Genomic DNA, 27,259 nt, shown 5'->3' on the forward strand with positions numbered 1-27,259 from the left:
AGGGGGCACCTGGATTTGAACCAGGGACCTCTTGATCTGCAGTCAAATGCTCTACCCCTGAGCTATACCCCCTGCTGCTTATATATGTCTAATAAGCATTCTAAACCTTCCCAGCCACACCCTTCACATGTGTACTTGCTAGTGTTTGACCTTCATATGTATTATATCCTGAAAGTCATTTAAAAATACAAGTGTAAGTTCGAATACCATTTTCCTGCCAATTACAATTATTGGATGATAGGATGAACAGTGGCAAGAGTTTTCTCAGCCCCATTAAACTTTCATGATTCCCTAATGAACTAATCAGAAAAACATTTGGCTGAGCCCAGAAGCCCAGGGATTGGATAGTGCCCTTGCCTGTTGAGAGGCACAGAAATATCTCCACGCTTCAGGTGAGCACAAGCTACAGCCACAGAGGTGAAAAACTGTGGAAAGGAGTGACCATACCTCCTCAATATGCTGAGGAGTAACACTGGAGAAGCCATCACAGTCTCTGGAGAGTGGGGAAGATGACCAAAAACCTTTCTAATAAGGAGACTGCTAAATCAGGTAGGTAGAAGGTGACACTGCAGGGTGCTCCTGGATTTGAACAAGAGACCTGCAGTCAAATGCTCTACTCCTGATACATACTCTCCAATTATGTAAAAAAAAGAAGAAAATAACATAAGGACATAATGTATACCTTTGTTCATTAACAGAGGGTGATAGTTGAGGTCTCTCTGCCACAGATTTGCATGGCACCATTTTTCTAGCTCCATTCTTTACTCCAGCAAAAAATTGGAGACTCCAAAGCAAAGGTGGAAATAGCCACCAGCATTTCCATCCATGGAAAAAGAAAAGAGTTGTGAGGAGGGGAGAGGCCACAGGCAAGAACTTCAGAGAAGCTGAAGTCATGACTGAGGGGCAACTGTAAGGTACACAAACAGGAGAGCCACAGGGTTGCCTAGGATCATGGCCATGAGAGAGATGGAGGAGAAGAGGGTCAACAGGAGGATAATGAATAGCTTCAGTAAGAGCAAGAAGAAGAGGTAGGAATGAGGAAAGGTGTGAGTAAGGACTTTGCAGGTTCTAAGACCTAGAGAGGAAACAGCCATGAGTGAGGGTTGGGTTGGAGTTTGTGTAGGATGAGACTTGACTGTGCATCTGAACACACAAATAGCTAAAATCCACACAAAACACTAATGAGCAATTAAACCAGAAGTTTCCTTTTCTTCACATGAAAGTACAGTTATATGGTCCAGGATTGGCATGGCATAGCACAGGGACAAGTGCCATAGTCCTTCTCTCCAATTATACTAGTACTCTGCTTTCAAGGCCCCACTTGGTGTCTCCCACTTTACAATCACAATACTGTCCACAGAACAGCAAAAGAAGACAAGAGACAAACCTCTCCCTGTAAAATATTGTGCTAAAATGAGTGCAGAGTGGGGCCTGGGAAATGGCACTCTGATAGACTGTTCAGGTGATTCTAATTCATACATGGGATTAAGAACAACCATAGCCTCAGCACTGTCTGCTTGTGGTAAAAAAGAATGTTTATCTGGTGTGCACTAAAGAAGAAGAGGAAGCTGAGGCATCCGTGTAGGAGAGAATGTCAAAAGTAAGCATAAGTAGGGGGCACCTGGATTTGAACCAGGGACCTCTTGATCTGCAGTCAAATGCTCTACCCCTGAGCTATACCCCCTGCTGCTATGCATGTATAATAAGCACCTCAAACCTGGATGGCCACTCCCAGGATTCCTCACCTGGCCATGTGCACTTGCTGGTGTCAGCCATCCTACACTTCCTTCCCCCTAGGTCACGCCCCTTCCTGTTTACACACCTGTAGGTGTAACCAGCACCTTCCTCCTCCTTAGAACCTTGCTGAGGATTGGGCCTAAAAATGGTGGATGTCTGCAGCAGGAACCTCCTTTACACTGAACCAGAGGAGCCAGAGTACAAGAGCTGGCTGCTCAGCAGACCCTTTGGAGGTGAGGGTGGCACTGGGAAATGGTACTTTTATAGACTGTCCAGGTTATTCTAATTCATACTTGAGGTTGGGGTCTGGAATGGGCAAGAGCAAACATTGGTTTCCCCCTGAGACCTCCATCCTCTGGGAAGGGACCTAGGTATCCCGTGTGCCTCTAGCAGCTCCCTGTATGATCTGAGTCAGAGACAGGTTTGATCTATTGCTTTGATCTGTGCTTTTGTTAGTCAGCTTCTCCCTACTGTGACTCTTTTAGTAAGTTTTTCATCACTGAGACCAAAACACCTGACAAGAAAAATTTTAAGGAGGTAATGTTTGTGTGGCGCTCGTGGTTTCAGAGGTTCATTCCATTCCAGCCAGCTCCATTCTGCAGGTCTCCAGGTGAGGCACAACATCATGGCAGAGGGTGTGGTGGAGGAAAGCAGGTCAGGACATCACTCCAGGAAGCAAAGAAAGATTCCCCTCACCATGGACAAAATACATACCCCAAAGGCAAGTCCTCAGTCACCCACCTCCTCTCACCACGCACCACCTACTACAGTTACCAACCAGTTAAACCCTATCAGGGATCAATGCACTGATAATGTTAAGGTTCGCATAACGCGATCATTTCACCTGTAAACCTCCTTGTGATTTCTCACACATTATCTTTTTGGCGACACCTCATATGTAAATCATAATGGTGACCAAAATACCTCAAAAGAACCCCTTTTAAAAAATAAAAGTTGATTTTAGACTCATAAATTCAGAGGGTCAGTCCATGGTTATCTGACTCCTGTATTTTGGGCCACAGATGAGGCTGAGTATCATGGAGAAAGAGTGTGCCAAAGGAAATTGGCTCAGTTCATGGCAGGCAGAAAGCAGACAGTGATTGAGCCACACAGGAACTAAATTTAAACCCCAGTGATATCCCAGTGGCTACTTCCTCCAGGTATACCCCAGCTGCCTCCAATTACCACCCAGTGAGTGCAGCCAAATGGTTCATCCATCAGATGGATTCATGCACAGTTTAGGTACCAGCTTATCCCTTAATAAGGGAAGGCCAAAATTCAGCCTGAGTAGGGGGCACCTGGATTTGAACCAGGGACCTCTTGATCTGCAGTCAAATGCTCTACCCCTGAGCTATACCCCCTGCTACTTTTATGGGGCTTCATTAGCTCTTTGAGTCCTACAGCCACTACAGACAACCTGTGACGTGTGAGTCACTACCTCAGGATGGGAGCTCTCGGCAGCTGGTAAGCCTGGGTCAGAGGAAACTCACCACCCTGCTGCCTACAACAGACAGCCTCCCCTCCACAACAGTGCTCAGCCTGTGTCTTCCCAGCTTTGGGACCCTGTGCAGGTAGCAGCGTGGAGAAGCACTGGCTGCTAGAATGGCCCTCACAGTCAAATACTGTGCCTTCATGGTGGGACCTACCAGAGCACACTCCAGTGATACAGGTGTCTGCTCCTACACACCTCCTCACAATTGGGACTGACCCTCCTCCCAGTGCTCAGTTCAGGGCACTTTCTACAAAACTAAAATCTACAACAAATGATAACCCTTCCAACTTCTCCTCCAGTTAATATACACAGAGAATGATGCAGACGTGGAAGTAGATTTAGGAATCTGAATATTGAAGAACCAACACCAAGAGAGCCCAAGGAGCAGGACATGCTCTCAGCAGCTTGGCAGGAGCAGGGTAACACAGATGCCTGCAGCTTTGACTCTGAAGGCTGACAGCCTGGGTTTTAGTTTTAGGGGCAGGACACTCTCCCTGTGCCTCATTTTGAACCTGTAAAATGGAGATAATAAGAGTGCACACTTGTTGGGTTGTTTGTAGACTACATGGCTTAATCCTTGTAGAACATTTCAAATAGCACATACTAAGTTCTTCCTGTTTGCTGAACACATAGGCTCACAAGGAACCAGCTTCATTCAGTGAGTAAAGAGAACCAATAAACAATGGAATTCAACCTGCAAAGTCCCCAAATATGAAACTATTTGAACAAATCAGATTATCTTTCATAAGAAAGAATTCTAATCTGAATAGAGGAGCAGAGATTACCAAAATGAACATATAGATATTATGAATGAATCAAATGAGATGCTCAAGAAATGAAAATGTAATTGACATGTTTCCTTTTTATTTATTTTATGGAGGTATAGCATATACAATAAAGTATGTGAGTTATCATGGAGAGGTTGATGGAGGTTTACATGTTTGCACACGTGTAACCACCTGAGTCAAGACAGTCTCTAGCACTCAGAGGCTCCTGTGGACTCCCTCCTTGTTATTGCCTCCTGCAAAGAACATCAGCTTGGATGTGTTGGCCTGCTGTGCAGCTGCATCTACATGGAATCAGACACGAGATACTCTGAGTCTGGCCCCTTTCACCCATCCTCATGTCAATAAGATCCATCCACATCTGTCCACTGTCGCAATCATTTGTTGTTTTCCATTCCTGCTCTGTGTTCCATGGCTGACTGCAGCATGATTTGTCTGTCTGTCCCACTGACGACAGACATTCCATGTGTATCCAGGGTGGGCTCCTGAGGGCAATGCTGCTGGATGTTCCTGCATGTGCATGGATACTCTCTGGGGTCTATATCTAGGAACAGAACTGCTCCATCCTAGGAATTCATGTTTTCAGTATCAACGATGCCAGACGGGGGTCTGAGTTGTTACACCAGATTCCACTGCACCAGCAGGGTGAGCGTGGGTGCGGTCACACATCCTCACCCACACGTGGAACCCTCAGTGTCCACCATGGTAACCATCCTGAGATGTATGACCATCTCACTCTGGGTAGACCAGGAACACATGGTTTGCTCTGGGGAGGAGGAGACAGGTTGTTTCCTTCTCTGAGATTTGACAGACAAGAGTTAAAGATAGAAGAGCATGAGGATGCTGGGATCTCACGTCACATGGCCTTGTTTTTCCCAGCTAAGAAGGAAATGAGGTCTCCTAAAGAGAGCAAAGGATCAGGGTGTTGCTCACAACTTGGAACAAAGATAAACTGTGAACCTGGCTCTATGGGAAATGGAGGAGAAATGAATTAGAAAGGAAGAAAAGATTTCTCACTAACAGAGGGCGCTAGTCAAGGTCACACTGCCACGGATTTGCACTGCACCTTTTGTCTGGCTCTATAGTACCTCATCAAAGACTGGCTACCCCAGAGCAAAGGTGGAAATGGCCACTGGCATTTGCATCCATAGAACAAGGGGTTACTATTCTCACTTCACATAAAGTGGATTCCAAGCCAAAATTAATCAGAAGAAACAAAGAAGGTCATTTCATAATGCTTAAGGGAATCAAAAAACAAGAGATAATGATCATAAATATTCATGCCCCAAAACAATGGAGTATCTCTGTACAGCAAACAAACCCTTCTCAACATTAAGAATCAAAGAGAGTCTATTGTCCTGTACACTAAAAAGAAAAAACAATTAAAAATGAAACAAGTAGACCACAATACATAATACTGGGAGACAGTAACATACCTCTCTAATGCCTGGATAGATCACTCAAACACAAACTAAATAAAGTTGCTACAGAACTAAAAACAATAATTTGGACTTAACAGCATTTTTAGAATATTTCATCCATCAATGACTGAATTCGCTTTCTTCTCAGCACCACCCAGGACATTTTCTAAAACAGACCATATTTCAGTCACAAAGCAAATCTTAACAAATACAAAAAAACAGAGATAATACCTTGAATTCTATCAGATCATAATGGGATAAAATTAGAAATCAACAATAAGTAAAAAAATAGAAACTACTCTAAGACCTGGTTACTAAATAATACACTTTCAAATGATGAATGGATAACAGAACAAATCGGAGGATAAACTTAAAATTTCTTAGAGGAAAATGAGAATAGTCATACAACATATCAAAACCTTTGGCACAGTGTGGAGGCGGTTCTCAAAGGAAAGTTCACAGGACTGAGCTCATACTTTAAAAGAATAGAAAGATACCAAATAAATAATCTAACGTCACATCGCAAGGCCTTAGAAATATAAGAATGAGACACCACCAAACCCAGTAGAAAACAGTTTTCTGAAATCAGTGAAATTCAGTGAGCACTGACTGTAACTGGACGGGAACCCTCCTGACATCTGCAGCCTCCTTCAGGTCTTCACCTCCTCATTTGGCTGGTCCTTGTTAGCACAGTCTCAGCCCCGTCCCCCACCATAGACTGCCAGTTAGGGACCTGGGAATGCAGAAACACATCTCATCACCCAGTGGCCAGCTCTGGACAAACCAGTGCCATTTCTCCTTGACTGTGAGCATGGGATGAAGGTGGGGTGTGTAGGGATGAAAGAGAAATACAGGGAGGTGGGAAGGGGACTCCAGGTGGCTTCTGAGACCTACTGTGTGTGCATTGCACTCATGAGGTGGGGGACTCCAAATCAAGGTGACCTTGGGGCTCTTGGGTGATGATAGTAGGGTAGTAGACTTGAGGACATAGGCCCTATAAATATAGGGAGTATCATTGTGACCCCAGGTCCTGCAGCTCTGAGAAGCAGGATCTAAGGTAGTTTCTATAAATCCTAAGCAATGGAGATCTCCCAGTGTCACTAATGACCCACCAAAGAGGTACTGGTTAAAATAGCTACTAAGTAGTACATAAATGAGGGGGCACCTGGATTTGAACCAGGGACCTCTTGATCTGCAGTCAAATGCTCTATTCCTGAGCTATACCCCCACTTAAGTGGAACTTCTCATTATTTCCTCTTTATCCAGGGCAGTGCACCCAGGCTACTGTGATTTATAATACAGTTCTAGCAAGTTGACAGCTTTCTCCACTGAAGTCTGTCCTCTCTTGCATCTCCAACTTTAACTAGCCCCTCTCAGCTCCTCTCCCACCTCCGACTGAGTTGGTGGATCCACCTGTGCACCTGGAAAGCACACCTGACCCCAGCATTCCCCTAAGTCCATACACAGTGATCAGACAAGAGCTGCTAGGCCTGGTCTTCAATGAATCTCACACTCAGCCCAGGGAGGGCCTCTACCGTACTTCAAGACCTCAAGGAAGGGGCTCATTATTTCACTCCATCACTCATTCCCTCAACACACAATCATGGAGCTTGTTAGGTGCTAGATCCTGTCATCCACGTTGAAGTCAGAGACACAGGGAAGATATAGTGCTTGTTCCTCAAAAAAATCTTGGTTCAAACAGAAGAAAAACTCAGGAACAAAATGTTTCCACAGAGATCTCAGAGAGAAAGGAGCCCTGCTCAGGCTTCAGGGGGACCTTCCTGGAGAGGTCACAAGGATGATTTGCCTAAGGAAAAGCTGAGTTCCTCAACCCCACACAACTCAGAAGGCTGGATATCCATGCAATGAGGGAGCCTCATGGTCATTGTCTTGGAGGACAGCCTGTGACAGAGCATGACCAGCCATGACCTGGAGTAACCTCATAGCCTGACCTAAAGCAGTGTCCTTCTGGAGAGGAGGACACAGGTATGATCTGAGCAGAATCCATAGCGCAAGTGTATATATTGTTCATGCCTGTGACACTGCAGTGGGATAAGAGCTTATATAGATGACGTGCATCATTATTATGTGACTCCTTGTCATTTACTACTTCAGAAAATAGTATCACTGACATCTAAAAGAGATTCTAGCAAGGAGGCACTTGGATTTGAACCAGGAACCTCTTGATCTGCAGTCAAATGCTATACCCCTGAGCTATACCCCCTCCTGTCATGTGTAGGTAATAAGCACCTTAAATCTGGATGGCCCTGGATTCTCAACCTGGAGAGGTGCACTTGCTAGTGTCTGCCTTCACAGGCTTCCTTCCTGTTAGGCCACGCCTCTTCCTTGTACACAACTGTAGGTATAACCAGTACCCTTCCTTCCTAGAACCTGGATGGGAGCAGGGCATAACAATCTTGGATGTCTGCAGCTAAAACCTTCTTCACACTCAATTTGAGCAGCCGGATCATAAGTGCTGCCTGCTCTTATGGAGGGCCTGGAGAGGTCAGGGTGGGGTCTGCGATGCACAAGAGCAAACATTTTTGATTTCTTCCTGAGAACCCCTAACCCGACCCTCTGAGAAGGGGACCTAGGGATCTTGTGTGCAATACAACTTGACAAATATCATTCTCCAGTATGCTGAGAGCCACAGCCGAGTCTGTATGGCTCCTGGGCATTTTGCCAACAGTATTGATTGACAGGTGAGGCATAAATATCCGCCTCTGCTGGTACTTTTGAGTTCTCAAGCTATTTTGGACTTCTTGCGCCATTTTGAGTTCTCATGGGGATTTCCGGGGATTCCCGGGAGTTCCCATTGGTTGGCGAAGTGCAGGAGGAGGGATTTCCTGGGGAGCTATTGCCGGCTGGGGGTTCCTTCAGGAGCCGCATGGTTTTTCGGGAGGATTCCCCAGGAGCTGTGTGAGGTTTTTTCCTGCAGTTCAAAAATAAAGTTGTTCCTGCTTTAGTGGCTCGTGATTTGTGCCCAGCCAGACTGCGGCATTTGTCGGCCTGCACGGGGAACGTCTGAAGCTTCGGGGTAAGTGAAATTGCTTGCCCCTAAGGGAAGGCAAGAGAATGGGTGACCATTTTAAAAAACAATATGTTCTTGCTTTGATTTGTTTTGTTTTTGTTTCAAGCTGCCTATCCCTAGAATTTTCTTAGGCAGACTGGGAAAAATGGTTGGCTCAAGGTTTGAAGTTGTTTGCCCCTGAGGAAGAGATAGAAATAGACCACAAATGTACATGTCAAGAAAATAGGAAAATTGATACAACGGTTTTTTGTTCCATTTTTGTTTCATTCTGTTTCAGTTTTGTTTTGTGTTATCTTATTGGGTTGCGTTATCTTTGTAACAGATTAGAAATTAGTAAAAAACAAACTGAAAGAGTGTTAAATAAATAGTTAGAGGTTCAAACCATGGAGAAAGACAATTTAGATCAAGCAAAAGAGAAGGTCTCTCAAGCTAGTCAGACAGGAAGAAAATTTAAAGGAAGAAAGCTTAGAGGAGAAACAGCTATTAGGGAAAAAGCTACAACAGGAGGCTGCTACCAACATCGTTCTATCACCAGAGGGCATAATTCAACCAACAGCTCCACCTGTGGAGTTAGCTGAGTGGCCCTCAACCCCCTCAACCCCTGTAGTTGATAGATGGGATCCTGAGACAGGACCTCAAAGATTTGCATGCCCTGTACTTGAGCACGCAGGAGGGCAGCGAATTCACCGTGCATTAGATTTCAAAACAGTGAAGCAGTTAAAGGAGGCTGTAACAACCTATGGTCCTCAAGCACCCTTCACTGTAAGCATGGTCGAATCCATTACCAACTTGGACATGACTCCAGCAGATTGGGCTAGCATGTGTAAATCTGTGCTAAATGGAGGACAATATTTGTTATGGAAGGTTGCCAATGAGGAATTTTGCAGGGAGACAGCTAGGCAAAATGCAGCAGCCGGTTACCCTCAAAGAAATCTAGATATGTTGTTAGGAAAAGGACCTTATGAGGGTCAACGGCAACAAATTGAATATGATCCTGGCATATATGCACAAATTGCTGTAGATGCGCTTAGGGCATGGAAAACTTTACAGGGGCATGGAGATTTACAAGGTCAATTATCCAAGGTAATACAAGGAACTAATGAACCTTACGCTGAATTTGTAGATATGCTTATTCAAGCAGCTTCCAGAATTTTTGGGGATACAGAACAAGCAATGCCATTTATAAAACAACTGGCTTATGACCAAGCAAATCGTTGCTGCAGAGAGGTCCTTAGACCATGGAGACATGAAGATTTAAACACATATATTAAATTATGTAGAGACATTAATGAACAAGGACAAGTCTTGGCAGCAGTACAACAGGCTTTAGATGCCAGGCCAAAAATATGCTACAATTGTGAACAAACAGGACATTTTAAAAGGAGTTGCCCCATAGGAGGAGGGTTTAACAAAACTAGGTATCAAAGGAATAGAACACCGGATATTTGCCCACGATGCCGTAGAGGGAGACATTGGGCTAATGAATGTTGTTCTCAAACCACCATAGAGGGTACTCCATTATCAAAAAACGGACAAGGACCAGGTGGTTACCCACGATATCGTGGAGAAAGGCATCAGGCTCCATTGCCAAAAAACGGACAGGGGGGCCCAATGCTCCGGGGCCCACGACCACATATGTACGGGGCACTGGATGAACCCAGAAACACCATGGAGGAACCCAGCAACACCATCAGGGTAGTGCCCAGGACACACTATCCATCAGATCTCTCATCAGACGAACCAGAGGGAGTGCAGGGTTGGACATCTGTGCCTCCGCCAGAGCAGTACTAATTCCAGAGATGGGAGTTCAAATAATTCCCACAGGAGTAAAAGGACCTCTTCCCCAAGGAACAGTAGGCTTATTGTTAGGACGCAGTTCTTCTATGCTAAAAGGACTTATGATAAATCCCAGGGTAATTGATCCTGATTTTGAAGGTGAAATAAAAATTATAGCTAGTTCTCCAAAGGGTATATCAGTAATTTCACCAGGAGATAGAATAGCACAGTTATTAATAATATCCAGCCTACATGATAAATTTTCCAGTAGCACTATGGAAAGAGGTTCCACGGGTTTAGGCTCCACAGGTGTAGATTGGGCTATGCTGTCTTTGAATTTAGATTCTCGGCCAATGCTAAAACTAAGTGTTCAAGGACATGAATTTAATGGGCTACTGGATACAGGTGCAGAACTTAGCAACATATCTCATCAAGAATGGCCAAAACATTGGCCATTACAACAAGCCACTCAAACGCTTTGAGGCCTAGGAGTGGCAACTAATCCCCATAGAAGTGCAATGGTCTTAGATTGGAAGGATCCTGAAGGATGTGAAGGAACTATACAGCCATATGTATTGGATCATCTTCCTAAAAATTTATGGGGACGAGATGTCCTAGATCAATTAGGTTTGACATTAACAAATAACATCAATCCAAATATTCCCACTATTAGGGCTAGACAAGGTTTCAGGGAAGAAAAAAGATTAGGAGAATAAGGTATAGCAGCACCGATTCAAATAGATCAAGGAATAAATATACATGGACTAGGTTTTCAGAAGGGGTCACTGAAGCAATAAAAATTACTTGGAAATCAGATAGACCAGTATGGGTTTAGTCAGTGGCCCCTGACTAAAGAAAAGATACAAGCAGCCCATGACTTGGTCAAACAACAATTAGCGGAGGGACATATACAACCTTCTGTATCTCCCTATAATAGTCCCATTTTTGTCATTAAAAAGAAATCTGGTAAATGGAGATTATTACAAGATTCAAGAGCCATTAATAATGTATGGGACCTGCTCAATCAGGGATTCCCCAATTGTCTGCTTTACCAAAAACCTGGTATGTTTTAGCTATAGATATTAAAGATTGTTTCTTTTCAATTCCAATTCATCCTGAGGATACTCCACATTTTGCATTTACTATCCCTGCACTGAATCATGAAGGTCCTGATCAGAGATATGAATGGAAAGTGCTCCCTCAAGGGATGGCTAACAGCCCAACTATGTGTCAAATTTATGTTAATAAAGCAATCCAGCCACTTAGAAATCAAAATCCCGAACTACAAATATTTCACTATATGGATGATGTATTGTTAGCACACAAAGATAAAAACACGTTGCTGGACAGTTATGCCACACTTACAAATTTATTAAAAAATTATGATCTAGAGATAGCAATAGATAAAGTACAATTAAATTTTCCAATTAATTATTTAGGAGTTCTATTATCCTCAACCATGGTCCATCCACCAAAAATTCAAATACGAGTAGATCAACTCAGATCACTTAATGACTTTCAAAAGCTATTAGGAGATATAAATTGGATAAGGCCTTATCTAGGCATACCAACAGGAGAGTTGGGACCTTTATTTGATATCCTAAAAGGTCCATCAGATCCAAATTCACCCCGTATATTAACTCCTGAAGCAAGAAAGGCATTAAAAATTATTGAAACATATGTTTCAATAATTTTTAATGGAAAATATGCATTTGGATAGAATTGATATAAGTTTGCCTTTATTATTTATTGTACTACCAACAAAAAATATTCCTACAGGAGTATTTTGGCAAGAAGGTCCATTATTGTGGATACATTTATCTTATTCTCCTAACACTATTCTTACTAGGTATCCTGAGGCTGTAGGACAATTAATACTCAAAGGAATAAAAGCAGCAAAGGGAGTGTTTGGAATTTCTCCCAATAAAATTATTACTCCATATACTATGAATCAAATTGATGAATTAGCTAATGAGTTAAATACTTGGGCAATAATCATGTGTAAATCTAATGTTTCATTTGATAATCACTTACCATCTAATGCTTTGTTGTCTTTTTGGTCTAAGCATCCTGTAGTTTTTCCAAAAATGACAAGAAAAACCCCTATCATGAATGCTCCAAATATATTCACTGATGGGTCAAATAATGGTACAGCAGCAGTAGTTACCCCTGATCAAACTTTTACATTTTTAATACCCAAACAATCAGCTCAAAAGGTAGAGCTTAATGCAGTTTTACAAGTTTTTGTGATGTTTAAAGATTCTGTATTTAATTTATTTTCTGATAGTCAGTATATAGTTAATGCTATAGTATCCCTTGAGGATGCTGGTAGGATTTCCCCTTCCTCTACTGTTTTCTCTTTGTTTTCTGCTATAAAAAGTCTAATCTGGGACAGAAAACATTCATTCTTTATAGGACATATCAGAGCACATACAGGATTGCCTGGAGCCCTTAGTTTGGGCAATGATTTAGCAGATAAAACTACACATGACATACATATTTTCTCTACACTAGAAGAAGCTACACATTTTCATAAAAGGTTCCATGTCAATGCTAATACTTTACAAAAGCATTTTGAAATAACTAAGGAACAAGCTAGACAAATAATAAAACAATGTCAAAATTGTGTGACCTTTTTACCACAAGTTAATCTTGGAGTCAATCCTAGAGGATTGATACCTAACCATATTTGGCAGATGGATGTCACACACTTGCCAGAATTTGGAAAATTAAAATATTTGCATGTTACAGTTGATACTTCTTCCAGATTTTTGATGGGCTCCCTTCATTCCGGAGAAAAAACTAAAGATGTTATAGCTCATTGCTTACAAAATTTTGCCACTGTGGGCGTTCCAAAACAGTTAAAAACAGATAATGGTCCTGGCTATACTTCTACCTCTTTTAAACAATTTTGCTCATCATTTGGCATTACTCATATAACAGGAATCCCATACAATCCTCAGGGACAAGGCATAGTTGAAAGAGCTCATCAAACTATTAAAATGTACTTATTAAAGCAAAAAGAGGGAATTGGAAAGGGGTATATATCCCCCAAAGATAAACTTAAAATAACCCTTTTTACTCTAAACTTTTTAAATTTGGATTCATCAGGGCTTAGTGCTGCAGAAAGGCATATGTGTCCAAAAAATGTACATAAGCCTAAGGTACTTTGGAAGGATATTCTAACAGGACAATGGAAAGGTCCTGACCCAGTGATTGTCTGGAATCGGGGGTCTGTTTGTGTATTTCCACAGGGAGAACAGCAGCCTTTGGATTCCAGAGAGATTAACTAAGGTCCTGACCCAGTGATTGTCTGGAGTCGGGGTTCTGTTTGTGTGTTTCTACAGGGAGAACAACAGCCGATTTGGATTCCAGAGAAACTAACCAAAGTGAATTCTATGGACCAAAACAAAAACGAAAACAACACTTGATCTTAGCCAAAAGGCCGAGAAGCGATAAAAAAACGAAAACAAAAATGTTGGAATGTTACATAATTTTTTTCCTAGCATCATTGCCAGAATTCCTATCTTCATCCCAGTGCCGGTGAAGACAAAGATAAAACCAAACTACAGCTTCTTCGGTAGTTATCACAACAAACTGTATAAACTGATGCATTTGACTCAAATCCATAACAGCTGATATCCAGAGCTCCAGTTTGGCTATTCTTACATCTGCGACAGTGATTAACCAGGATGCTTTTTTCAATATTTATTTTATTATTGCCTTTTCCCACATCATAAAGTTCTATTTTATTTTTGAGCTCATACAGACCTAGGTTAATGTTCTTCTGATCAGTTTTATTTTTTGACTGTGGAGTTTTTAAACATTGCAATGGAGATTTCACCTAGGTAAAGCTACAAGGCCTTTACTATTGTCTTATGTGTTGTATGTTATGTGCGCACACTTCTGTTTTGTGTTGTATGTCTGTATGTGTGTATGTCCATATATCTTATATGAGGAGCGCTCATGAATAAATGGATCCGAATTTTTTTATTCACGTGATTTTAATGGTTTAATTTAGATTGGGTAAACAGCTGTTGAAAATTGTTTTAATATGTGAACAAATAAGGAGGTTAACAGATCTGTTTGTTTGGTTTCACCTTTCCTTCTCATTATATTTAATAATTCTGTTCAGGATAATGTAAATTGTTCAAAAAATTGTTTTCTTAGTGCCTGTTGGAATGTTACATAATTTTTTTCCTAGCATCATTGCCAGAATTCCTATCTTCATCCCAGTGCCGGTGAAGACAAAGATAAAACCAAACTACAGCTTCTTCGGTAGTTATCACAACAAACTGTATAAACTGATGCATTAGTGAATAATAACTCAACAAGTAATGCTCAATCAAAGAGTCGATTTACTTTGGGAGGAAATGGACATATTGACAGATTCCTCTACTTTGAACTGCTTGCAGAACTTGCCTGGACTATGTATCACTTGTATGTATTGTGAACTATCTGTTGGTGCAGCGAATTGTGGTAGTGCTGGAGTATTTTTGCTGATGGTGTCACCGGTGGTACAATTTTTCAAAGGAGCCCTCAATTGGCTTGGTGTCATGGCATTTTTCATCCTCCTCCCTTCTACTAGTGATGGTCTAAAATTTGGGGGCCAACAGAGGTGAGGCAAAGAACCTCACCCCCCCACTGGCACCAAGGCCAAATTTTGGGACCAACAGAGGTGAGGCAAAGAACCTCACACCCCCCACTGGCACCAAGGCCAAATTTTGGGGCCAACAGAGGTGAGGCAAAGAACCTCACCCCCCCCCCGGTGCAAAGGCCTATCCACAAGTATGGCTGTATGCTGGACCGGTAGTCAGTGACAGGTATGATCCGATTGCAGTGGTACCAACCTAAGACAGGAGGCTGATGCCTAGAGGTCAGTTCATCCGATGACGGGTAAGGACCATATGTTGAATTGGACTGCCTAACAGGCACGGTCCCCTAGCCACATTACTTGTTGTTTAATTAAACAGAAGGGGGAGATGCTGAGAGCCACAGCCCAGACTGTATGGCTCCTGGGCATTTTGCCAACAGTATTGATTGACAGTATTGATTGACTGCCTCTGTCGCTACTTTTGAGTTCTCGCGCTATTTTGGACTTCTTGCGCTATTTTGAGTTCTCATGGGGATTTCCGGGGATTCCCCGGGAGTTCCCATTGGTTGGCAAAATGCAGGAGGAGGGATTTCCCGGGGAGCTATTGCCGGCTGGGGGTTCCTGCAGGAGCCGCATGGCTTTTCGGGAGGATTCCCCAGGAGCTGTGTGAGGTTTTTTCCTGCAGTTCAAAAATAAAGTTTGTTCCTGCTTCAGTGGCTCGTGATTTGTGCCCAGCCAGACTGCGGCACCAGTATTTCCCCTTTCCATCATCTTCTTCTTCCTCCTTGTTCCTTTCCTCTATTCTGTTGATTTCCTTTCAATTTTCAGAAGATACTCCCAACTTTATTTTCCTTTTTCCTCTGTATCTATCACATATAAGAGAAAGTATACAATCTTTGATACAGAGTTTGGTGTATTTTTCTCAACAAATTAGATTAGTTCATTTGCAAGCTGTGAGGTTTGTTATTGATATTTTCTGTATATAGTATTCATTAGATATTTTCTATAGTGCCAACTTAGTGGTCATGAGTTCTTGTAGTTTCTGCTTATCTTGGAAGGTTTAATTTCTTCTTGATTCTAAAGGATACCTTTGTTGGCTCTAGCAATCTTGGCAAACAGTCATTTTCTTTCAGTACCTGCAACATATCACTCCAAGCCCTCCTAGGTTTTATAGTTGGTGCTAAGAAATAAAAAATAATTCTGATGGGCTTGCCTCTAAGTGTAACCTGACATTTATCTCCTGAGGATTTTAAAATTCTATCCTTGTTCTGCATGTTAGTCATATTTATTATCATTTGTCATGCAGAGATTAATTTCTGATCTTGCCTATTTGAGGTTCTGAATGGCTCCTGTACCTGAAAATCCATATCAGTCTCATGGGTTGGTTATGGCATTTACTTCATTTCTTTAATATGGTCCGAATGATCAAGGCTGGCCACTTTGTATTCTGGTCTGAGATTCTACCTTATTACAGAGACTTCCAACTAAACACTTTATTAGATTTATAGTCTTTCATTTCCAAGATAAGTTTGGTTTTTCAGGATCTCTTATTTGTTTATTGAATTTCTCATTTTTATCTTGTACTGAATTCCTTAATTTGTTCAGTTGTTTCTGTGTGTTCCCTTGGAATTCATTTATCATTTTTATTATTTTTTGAGTTTTTATCCCCTATTTAATCCACTTTGGTATCCTTGAATTCAGTTGTTGGTGAATTGTGAACATTTGGAGGCAATATGTGACCTTGTTACTTCATATTTTTTGTATTCCTGTGTTGGGTTTTATGATCTGTTGAGATGGATTTTTCTTCCACTTTCATGTATGGGCCTTTTGATGGCACAACCTTCTCTTGTTATAGTGTTTGGGATATCAGGCTGATGTGAATTTTTTAGTGTATTTCCAAATGAATTTTGTAATACAGTTTCTCTGCTATTTCTTTGGTGATGATTCGTGTATTTTGATAGAATGTGTATTGTGTCAGCTCGGAGGATTACACTTTCTCTGTACATCTCAAAAGAATAATGTTGTTATTATAGGTATGACAATCTGTGTTTTATAAAGCTGTGTATGTGAGATCCACCGTCTGTGGTTGCTCCTCTTCACTTAATAACTTTGTTCATGCTAAAGAGAAATGGGAGTGATCTATCACATATTATAGGAGTGGTGTCCACAGCCTTTGAGTTAATTCTCTTTGTTTTTGCTTTTGGAATAGATGTCCATGAATGGGACCTATGGGGCCCCATATTCAATCCTACTTGGGCCTGGACATTAGTTTGTGGGTTTTGTCTCTTTTACTCTGAAGTTCTACACCCAAGGATCTAGGAAGTCTTACAAGGTCCCCTCCTTTCTAATGAACTAATCCCCAGATAGACTGGCCCTGCTCAAGCTGTCAGCTTCCCCATTCTTCCCCATGGGCCTATCCCACAACTTCTAGAAACCTCCCTGCCCAGCTCCCTGCGCTTGTGACCTCCTGACTGTGGGGACGTCAGTGTGGAGACTGCCTGTTTGAGCAGCTGCCTCGCCCTCTCCTGCCCTCTGAGTCCATCTCCTCCTCCCCCTCCTCCCCCGTGTGCCGTGCTGTTCCTAGGGATGGCCCTGCACCTTCACTCTCTGCCCTTCTCTCTTCTCAGCTTCTAGCCCTGGTCTTTGAATGGTGACCCCTTCCCAGAGACACCAGGACTCCCTTTTGGCCTCAAACCAGCAACTCAGCTCAGCTGGTAGGGGAGGGCCTGACACAGGTTCAGTGCCCAGTTCAGGCCTGCTGGATGCACTGAAGTGGACTGGCCTCTCCTCTCTGTGGACCTTTCCCCTAGAGGCTCCACCATGAGACCAAAGACCACGGGGGACTAAGGACGCAGAATAAGAGCCGCCATCTCAAGGGGAACAGCATATGGAGTTGGAGAGCTACGGGAAGTGGGGGGTGCGCCATGCAGAAATCAGCATTATGCACTCCACAATTGTTTGGGTCACTTCTTAAAATATTCTCTGTCCCAGGACCCATGAGCACCGACTCACCTTTGAAGGTGTCAGGAAGTGTGGTAGTGAACACCTAGGTGCCTCGCCTCTCTCCATATTCACAGCTGAATCAGTGTGGTAGAAAAAAAGCTGTCAACAGAACACTGTGTTCATTGAGTGCAAAAGGAGGGGGCACCTGGATTTGAACCAGGGACCTCTTGATCTGCAGTCAAATGCTCTACCCCTGAGCTATACCCCCTGTTCTTCATGTTTGTGTAATAAGCACTCTAAACCTGGGTAGCCACACCCTGGATTTTACCACCTTCACATGTATACTTACTAGTGTTAGACCTTCACGTGCATCATATCCTGGAATATCATCTACAAGTTCCAATATCATTCTCCTGCCAATTAGAATTACTGGAAGTTAGGATAGACATTAGCAAAAGATAGTGAGAGTCCTCTAGGGACTGGAAGGTGACCTCCTGGCCCGAAGTGGGGTCTCTTATCAGGCTGTAGTGCACGTGCATTTTCCATCAGGGAGAAAGGAATAGCACTCAAAGTGTACCATGGAGTCCTTAGGTGTGGGAACAGGTGACACATGCTAGGAAGCCCAGTCAGTCAAGGGGGCACAGCTCAGGGATAGAGCATTTGACTGCAGATTGCCCCCTCCCCCATTAAAATTTTGTGATTCCACGTTGAACTAATCATAAAGACGGGAAAGGTCTCTGTTTTTAGTAAGGTCAGCTTGTAATTCTGATGCAAATTCAGTTTGGATAACTGTGATTCAGCAATATGTCTCTCCACAATGTCAACTTTACAGAAGGACTAAGGAAGATCTTCAGAAAAACACAGAGGTCATTGACAACAAGAGCTTAGTAATTGATGGCACCAGAGACAACTGATACAAGCCTTAGGAAGGGTGGTGCTGAGGGTGAATGGCAAGGAGAACCCTGACCAGAGAAAAGGCCAGTGTAGGTTTGCAAAAAAAAAAGAAGAAAGAAAGAAAGAAGGAAGGAAGGAAGGAAGGAAGGAAGGGAGGAAGGAAGGAAGGAAGGAAGGAAGGAAGGAAGGAAGGAAGGAAGGAAGGAAGGAAGGAAAGAAAGAAAGGAAGAAAGGAAGAAAGGAAGAAAGGAAGAAAGGAAGAAAGGAAGAAAGGAAGAAAGGAAGAAAGGAAGAAAGGAAGAAAGGAAGAAAGGAAGAAAGGAAGAAAGGAAGAAAGAAAGAAAGAAAGAAAGAAAGAAAGAAAGAAAGAAAGAAAGAAAGAGAAAAGATATTACTAGCAGGGGACACCTGGATTTGCACCAGGGACCCTTGGTTTGCAGTCAAATGCTCTACCCCTGAACCCTTGCCTGAGTTTCCCGTAGCATGTGTCACCTGTTCCCACACCCAAGGACTCCATGGTGCACTGAGAGTGTTATTCCTTCCTCCCTGATGGAAACTGCACATGCACCACAGCCTGACGAGAGACCCTGCTTCAGGCCAGAGGTCACCTTCCAGTCCCCAGAGGACTCTCACTTGTCTTCAGGCTCCTTCCTACCCAGTCTGATTTATGCACATTCTCAATTCTTTCAGTAAATGAATTGCCTCTCCTCTCACTCAGAAGTTCAGATATATTGGAGGGAGAAAGGCAGGGTCATGGCTGTATCACGACTCCCACAACACTGCCACACAACATGCCGTGTTTGTCCAGTGAGAGAAAGTCTATAATCTAATGATCTACATTAAATCCGGATGAGGTTTCTCTGTATCAGAGATCTATGAACTTAAAAAACAATATTTTTGCCCTTTGCAAACCCCAAACATAGTGGAAAAAGTAGACTTTCTTCAATAAAAATTCCAGCACAAAAATTGGGAAAAGTGAAAGTGCAGCAACCTCACAGAAATACAAATTCCTAGGAAAAGTGGTCATACCATTTTTTAATCTGATGTTACAACTTGAACTCTCTTCTAGATACCAATTTCAGAATTTTCCAGCACATTCCCAATCATAATACATAAATAACCACTTCAAAACTCAGTGATGGAAACAATACCCAACAGGGATTAGGGAAGGTTCCCTGATTAGGTCCTGATTCTGTTACCTGGGAGAGGTTCCAATTCAGATGTTCTGCATAACAGCTTGCCTGGCTCCACCTTCAGAGAACCCCACCCCCACCCCTTTTCATCATTCTCCTTTGTAGTTTCTGAAGAAGTCAATGGAAAATAAATGCCTTGATGACTAAGCAGTCTTCTCAGCTTGCTTCTCATGTATGGAGTGTTAGAAGCCAAGAGATCTTTTCACTTCCCATACAGTCTCAGTGTCTTTTAGTTCAGGTTGCTAATGCTCTTGTCAATATAGCTTTCTTTTAAAAAAAAACCCTCATGGGTTTCCTATGTATTTGATTCCATTTTCCAAAAACCATGATCACAATCATTTTACCATTGCTTTCCTAACTCAATTATAAGTATTTGGACATATTACATTTCTGTGATTTTCCAAGGAACACTTTGGTCAAACTGAGAACACATACTCAGCACCACCTTAATGATTTTCATGGTCTAAAGAAAGGGCGTTCAGGCCACAGTTGATCTGGTCTGTTTCTGGGCTCATGCTTTACTGGAAGGCTCTGGAGTTTCTCATTTTTCCTCAAATGGTTCTTTCTGTGTGGCCCCTTCCCACGAGCAGCATGTTGATAGCTGTGGTCAGTGGGGCACTGAAGGATGATTCAGGAGAGAGGACCTCTGCTCCTGGTGCCCCAGTGTGCTTTGCTTTCCTGCTTTCTGCTGCTGGGTGGTCCATGGTGCACTCACACAAGGCTGCTGCATTTCCTAGGCACACACCCAGGGAATGAAGTCCTTGCTGGCCTCGAAGTCCCAGGGAGACCCACGATCACCACCCCTGCCCACCACCTCCCCTCCCCTCCCAGATGTTTGGTTCTCATGCTTTTCAGGGGACATTGCAGTTGAGGCCTCACTTGCAAGTGGCTCATTGAGTCCCCGAGGGCTGTGTCCTAATTACCTGATGGCTGTGACCATGTGTGGCTGGGGCAGCCAGGATGTGTGCCACAAACACACTGTCCCCATTCTGGCTGAACCCAGCTTCAGAGGGGTCCTCTTTCTAAGTATATCTTTGATTGGGCCCCACAAGCCAGTGAATATTTAGCAGTTTATTTTTGATCCTTGATTCTTACCCTACTTTCTCTATTTTTTCTAGTAAATATCCCCACTAGAAATCACTGTGTGATTTCTGTCTCTCTTGATGGTGGGGACTGAAACATTTGACTGAGCACAGAGCCCAGGGAGTGGAGAGTGTTCTCACCTCTGGGAACATAGAGGAATATCTCCAAGCTCAAGGTGAGTACAAGCTATAGCCACAGAGGTGATAAACTTAATATACAGAGAAGGGACACCTGAGAAGTCAGCACAGTCTGGGAGAGTGGGGAGGATGACCAAAGGCCTTTCTAGTAAGGAGAGTGTTACATCAGGAAGGTAGCCATTTCCACCTTTGCTCTGGAGTCCTCAGTTTTTGTCCCAACAGGGGACACCTGGATTTGAACCAGGAACCTCTTGATCTGCAGTCAAATGCTCTACCCTTGAGATATATCCCCCATTCTGAAAAATATGATGCACTTGATACCCTTTACATAAATTGACACATGCTGATTGGAGGAGCCCAGCCAGCTCTGTCTCTCTGACCTCTGCACTCTCCTGTCACCAACTGCCCTTCCACTAGGAAGCTTTCCTTGGTCCTTCTTATATGTGGAACCCAATCCAAGTGATGGAGCAGAGAGGGTAGATCAGGAACACAGGGCGTGCTCTGGGGGAGGAGGAGACAGATTATTTTGTCCTCATAGAGAGGCAGGAAGAGGTGAAGTCAGAACAGCATGAAGATGCTGGGGGCCTCACATCACATGGCTCTTGCCTTCCCAGCAAAGAAGGAACAAAGGTCTCCTAAAGAGAGCAAAGGAGCAGAGTGATGTTCACAACTTGGAGCAAAGACAAACTATTGCCACAGTCTGGCTGGGCACAATCAGGAGCCACTTGTCAAAAGAAACTAACTTTATTTTTAGAATCACACACGCCAAACAAAACAGCTCCTCAGGAAAAACCCTCAGAGCCCAACTGCCACCACCGACTTCCCACAAGCCTCTCCCAAAACCACCAGCCTCTCCACCTCCCACAATCCTCCTGCTCTTGAGGCCGATTGACTGAGTTGTGTGGGCGGAGCCAAAAAAGTCCCCCAATGAGCAGCTCCATAGTCTGAAAGGGCAGGGAAACAGCCCAATGAGCATCACCGCAGAGGAGCCAATGAGCTAGAAGTTGCTGGGGCCGCTGTGAGCCAATCATCAGCTGGCAGTCTGAAAGTTTGCTGGGGCCCCTTTGGCTGTGGCTGTCAACATCTCCCCCTCTCTGTTTAAACAACAAGCATGTGGCTTAGGGACCGTTCCTGCCTTAGGTTGTCCAATAGTACATATGGTCCTTACCCGTTATCGGATGAGCTGACCTCAAGGAAGGCATCAGCCTCCTGTCTTAGGTTGGTACCATTGCAACTGGATCTTACCCATCACTGACTACCGGTCCAGTATACAGCCACACCTGTGGATGTCTTTGTACCAGCAGGGGGGTGAGGTTCTTTGCCTCACCTCTGTTGGCCTCCAAATTTTAGCTGAACGACCATGACAAGCAGAAGGGAGGAAGATTCACCAAGCCAATTGACAGCTCCTTTTGGAAAAATTGTACCACCGATGACATCATCAGCAAAAATACCCCAACACTACCATAAGTCGCTGCACCAACAGAGAGTTCACAATGCATATAAGTGATACATAGTCCAGGCAAGTTCTGCAAGCAGTTCAGTGATGGCTATTGCAGAAGCTGTAGATTGGTTTTTATCTTTGTCTTCACTGGCACTGGGATGAAGATAGGAATTCTGGCAATAATGGCTAAAGAAAAAATTATGTAACATTCCAGAAGGCACTAAAAGAAAACAATTTTCTCAACAATTTGCATTATCTTGAAGAGAATTATTAAATATAATGAAAAGGAAAGGTGAAAGTAAACAAACAGATCTGTTAACCTCCTTTTTTGTTCACATATTAAAACAATCCTCAACAGTTGTTTACCCAATTTTAATTAAACCATTTAAATCACGTGAATAAAAAAAAATTTGGATCCATTTTTTCATGAGTGCTCATCATATATGATATATGGACATATGGACATTCAAACGTATAACACAAGTGTGCACACATAATATAATACATACAACACATAACATAGTAGTAAAGGCCTTATAACTTTTTACAGGTGAAATATCCATTACAATGTTTAAAAACTCTATAGTCAAAAAATAGAACTGATCAGCAAAACATTAACCTAGATCTGTATGAGCTCAAAAAACAAAATAGAACTTCATGATGTGGGAAAGGGCAATAATAAAATAGATAATGAAAAAAGCATCCTGGTTCTGTTGCAGATGTAAGGATAGCCAAACTGGAGTTTTGGATATCAGCTGTTATGGATTTGAGCCAAATCATCTTCTTTTTGGTCTGTAGAAATTGCTTTAGCTAATCTCTCTGGAATCCAAAGGCTGCTGTTCTCCCTGTGGAAACACACAAACAGACCCCAGACTCCAAACAATTACTGAGTCAGGACCTTTCCATTGTCCTGTTAGAATATCCTTCCAAAGTACCTTGGGCTTATGTACATTTTTTGGACACATATGCCTTTCCGCAGCACTAAGTCCTGATGAATCCAAATTTAAAAAGTTTAGAGTAAAAAGGGTTATTTTAAGTTTATCTTTGGGGAATATATACCCTTTCCCAATTCCATCTTTTTGCTTTAATAAGTACATTTTAATAGTTTGATGAGCTCTTTCAACTATGCCTTGTCCCTGAGGATTGTATGGGATTCCTGTTATATGAGTAATGCCAAATGTTGAGCAAAATTGTTTAAAAGAGGTAAAAGTATAACCAGGGGCATTATCTGTTTTTAACTGTTTTGGAACGCCCACAGTGGCAAAATTTTGTAAGCAATGAGCTATAACATCTTTAGTTTTTTCTCCGGAATGAAGGGAGCCCATCAAAAATCTGGAAGAAGTATCAACTGTAACATGCAAATATTTTAATTTTCCAAATTCTGGCAAGTGTGTGACGTCCATCTGCCAAATATGGTTAGGTATCAATCCTCTAGGATTGACTCCAAGATTAACTTGTGGTAAAAAGGTCACACAATTTTGACATTGTTTTATTATTTGTCTAGCTTGTTCCTTAGTTATTTTAAAATGCTTTTGTAAAGTATTAGCATTGACATGAAACCTTTTATGAAAATGTGTAGCTTCTTCTAGTGTAGAGAAAATATGTATGTCATGTGTAGTTTTATCTGCTAAATCATTGCCCAAACTAAGGGCTCCAGGCAATCCTGTATGTGCCCTGATATGTCCTATAAAGAATGCATCTTTTCTGACCCAGATTAGACTTTGTATAGTGGAAAACAGTAGAGGAAGGGGAAATCCTACCAGCATCTTCAAGGGATACTATAGCATTAACTATATACTGACTATCAGAAAATAAATTAAATACAGAATCTTTAAACACCACAAAAGCTTGTAATACTGCATTAAGTTCTACCTTTTGAGATGATTGTTTGGGTACTAAAAATGTAAAAGTTTGATCAGGGGTAACTATTGCTGCTGTACCATTATTTGACCCATCAGTGAATATATTCGGAGCATTCATGATAGGTGTTTTTCTTGTCATTTTTGGAAAAATTACAGAATGCAATGACCAAAAAGACAATAAAGGATTAGATGGTAAGTGGTTATCAAATGAAACATTAGATTTGCACATGATTATTGCCCAAGAATTTAACTCATTAGCTAACTCATCAATTTGGTTCATAGTATATGGAGTAATAATTTTATTGGGAGAAATTCCAAACACTCCCTTTGCTGCTTTTATTCCTTTGAGTATTAATTGTCCTACAGCCTCAGGATACCTAGTAAGAATAGTGTTAGGAGAATAAGATAAATGTATCCACAATAATGGACCTTCTTGCCAAAATACTCCTGTAGGAATATTTTTTGTTGGTAGTACAATAAATAATAAAGGCAAACTTATATCAATTCTATCTAGATGCATATTTTCCATATATGTTTCAATGATTTTTAATACCTTTCTTGCTTCAGGCATTAACATTCAGGGTGAATTTGGATCTGATGGACCTTTTAGGATATCAAATAAAGGTCCCAACTCTCCTGTTGGTATGCCTAGATAAGGCCTTATCCAATTTATATCTCCTAATAACTTTTGAAAGTCGTTAAGTGATTTGAGTTGATCTACTCGTATTTCAATTTTTGGTGGACGGACCATGGTTGAGGATAATAGAACTCCTAAATAATTAATTGGAAAATTTAATTGTACTTTATCTATTGCTATCTCTAGATTATAATTTTTTAATAAGTTTGTAAGTGTGGCATAACATTCTAGCAATATGTTTTTATCTTTGTGTGCTAATAATACATCATCCATATAGTGAAATATTTGTAGTTCAGGATTTTGATTTCTACGTGGCTGGATTACTTTGTTAACATAAATTTGACACACAGTTGGGCTGTTAGCTATCCCTTGAGGGAGTACTTTCCATTCATATCTCTGATCAGGACCTTCATGATTCAGTGCAGGGATAGTAAATGCAAAATGTGGACTATCCTCAGGATGAATTGGAATTGAAAAAAAAAACAATCTTTAATATCTATAACTAAAACATACCAAGTTTTTGGCAAAGCAGACAATTGAGGAATCCCCGATTGAGCAGGTCCCATAATAACCATCTCATTATTAATGGCTCTTAAATCTTGTAATAATCTCCATTTGCCCAGATTTCTTTTTGATGACAAAAATGGGAGTATTATGGGGAGATACAGAAGGTTGTATATGTCCTTCTGCTAATTGTTGTTTGACCAGGTCATGGGCTGCTTGTATCTTTTCTTTAGTCAGGGGCCACTGAGGAACCCATACTGGTCTTTCTGATTTCCAAGTAATTTTTATTGTCTCAGTGGCCCTTTCAGAAAATCCAACCCATGTCTGTCTGTTCCTTAATCTATTTGTATTGGTGCTGCTATACCTTGTTCTTGTTTTTCTAATCTTTTTCCTTTCCTAAAGCCTTGTCTAGCTATAATAGTGGGTGCATTTTGATTGATGTTATTTGTGAATGTCAAACCTAATTGATCTAGGACATCTCGTCCCCATAAATTTACAGGAAGATGATCCAATACATATGGCTGTATAGTTCCTTCACATCCTTCAGGATCCTTCCAATCTAAGACCATTGCACTTCTATGGGGATTAGTTGCCACTCCTAGGCCTCGCTCAAAGCGTTTGAGTGGCTTGTTGTAATGGCCAATGTTTTGGCCATTCTTGATGAGAGATGATGCTAAGGTCTGCACCTGTATCCAGTAGCCCATTAAATTCATGTCCTTGAATATTTAGTTTTAGCATTGGGTGAGAATCTAAATTCAAAGACAGCATAGCCCAATCTACACCTGTGGAGCCTAATCCCTTGGAACCTCTTTCTACAGTACGATTGGAAAATTTATCATGTTGGCTGGGTATTATTAGTAACTGTGCTATTCTATCTCCTGGTGAAATTACTGATATACCCTTGGAGAACTGGCTATAGTTTTTATTTCACTTTCATAATTGGGATCAATTACCCCAGGACTTATCATAAGTCCTTTTAGAGTAGAAGAACTGCATCCCAATAATAAGCCTACTGTTCCTTGGGGAAGAGGTCCTTTTACTCCTGTGGGAATGATTTGAACTCCCATCTCTGGAGTTAGTACTGCTCTGGCGGAGGCGCAGATGTCCAACCCTGCACTCCCTCTGGTTTGTCTGATGAGGGAGCTGATGGACAATGTGTCCTGGTCACTACCCTGATGGGGTTGCTGGGTTCCTCCAGTGCTCCGTATAGTTGTGATTTGGGGTCCCGGAGCTTTGGGCCCCCCTGTCAATTTTTTGGCAATGGAGCCCGATGCCTTTCTCCAGGATATCATGGATAAACACCTGGTCCTTGTTCATTTTTTGATAATGGAGTACCCTCTATGGTGGTTTGAGAACGGCATTCATTAGCCCAATGTCTCCCTCTACGGCATCATGGGCAAGTACCCAGTATTCTACTCCTTTGATACCTAGTTTTGTTAAACCCTCCTCCTATGGGGCAATTCCTTTTAAAATGTCCTGTTTGTTCACAATTGTAGCATGTTCTTGGCCTGGCATCTAAAGCCTGTTTTACTGCAGCTGCCACGACTTGCTCTTGTTCATTAATGTCTCTACATAATTTAATATATGTGTTTAAATCTTCATGTTTTCATGGTCTAATGACTTCTCTGCACCAACGATTCGCTTGCTGATAAGCCAGTTGTTTTAGTAATGGCATTGCTTGTTCTGAATTCCCCAAAATTCTGGTAGCTGTTTGAATAAGCCTATCTAC

General features: G+C 42.1%; 7 non-coding genes across 7 annotated transcripts; all 7 read right to left on the reverse strand.

The window, feature by feature from the left end:
- Trnac-gca (transfer RNA cysteine (anticodon GCA)) lies at positions 1–72 on the reverse strand. The gene has a single exon. It is a non-coding gene; the product is annotated as a tRNA-Cys (tRNA).
- A 1,540-nt stretch (positions 73–1,612) lies between these two features.
- On the reverse strand, positions 1,613–1,684 carry Trnac-gca (transfer RNA cysteine (anticodon GCA)). Its single transcript has one exon. It is a non-coding gene; the product is annotated as a tRNA-Cys (tRNA).
- Positions 1,685–3,026: 1,342 nt separating this feature from the next.
- Trnac-gca (transfer RNA cysteine (anticodon GCA)) lies at positions 3,027–3,098 on the reverse strand. The gene has a single exon. It is a non-coding gene; the product is annotated as a tRNA-Cys (tRNA).
- Positions 3,099–6,591: 3,493 nt separating this feature from the next.
- On the reverse strand, positions 6,592–6,663 carry Trnac-gca (transfer RNA cysteine (anticodon GCA)). The gene has a single exon. It is a non-coding gene; the product is annotated as a tRNA-Cys (tRNA).
- A 924-nt stretch (positions 6,664–7,587) lies between these two features.
- Trnac-gca (transfer RNA cysteine (anticodon GCA)) lies at positions 7,588–7,659 on the reverse strand. Its single transcript has one exon. It is a non-coding gene; the product is annotated as a tRNA-Cys (tRNA).
- A 10,316-nt stretch (positions 7,660–17,975) lies between these two features.
- Positions 17,976–18,047, reverse strand: Trnac-gca (transfer RNA cysteine (anticodon GCA)). The gene has a single exon. It is a non-coding gene; the product is annotated as a tRNA-Cys (tRNA).
- Positions 18,048–21,306: 3,259 nt separating this feature from the next.
- On the reverse strand, positions 21,307–21,378 carry Trnac-gca (transfer RNA cysteine (anticodon GCA)). Its single transcript has one exon. It is a non-coding gene; the product is annotated as a tRNA-Cys (tRNA).
- Between the last annotated feature and the right edge of the window lie 5,881 nt (positions 21,379–27,259).

Source organism: Ictidomys tridecemlineatus, chromosome 2 (genome assembly GCF_052094955.1).
Source record: "Ictidomys tridecemlineatus isolate mIctTri1 chromosome 2, mIctTri1.hap1, whole genome shotgun sequence".
In the NCBI taxonomy this organism is placed as follows: Eukaryota; Metazoa; Chordata; class Mammalia; order Rodentia; family Sciuridae; genus Ictidomys; species Ictidomys tridecemlineatus.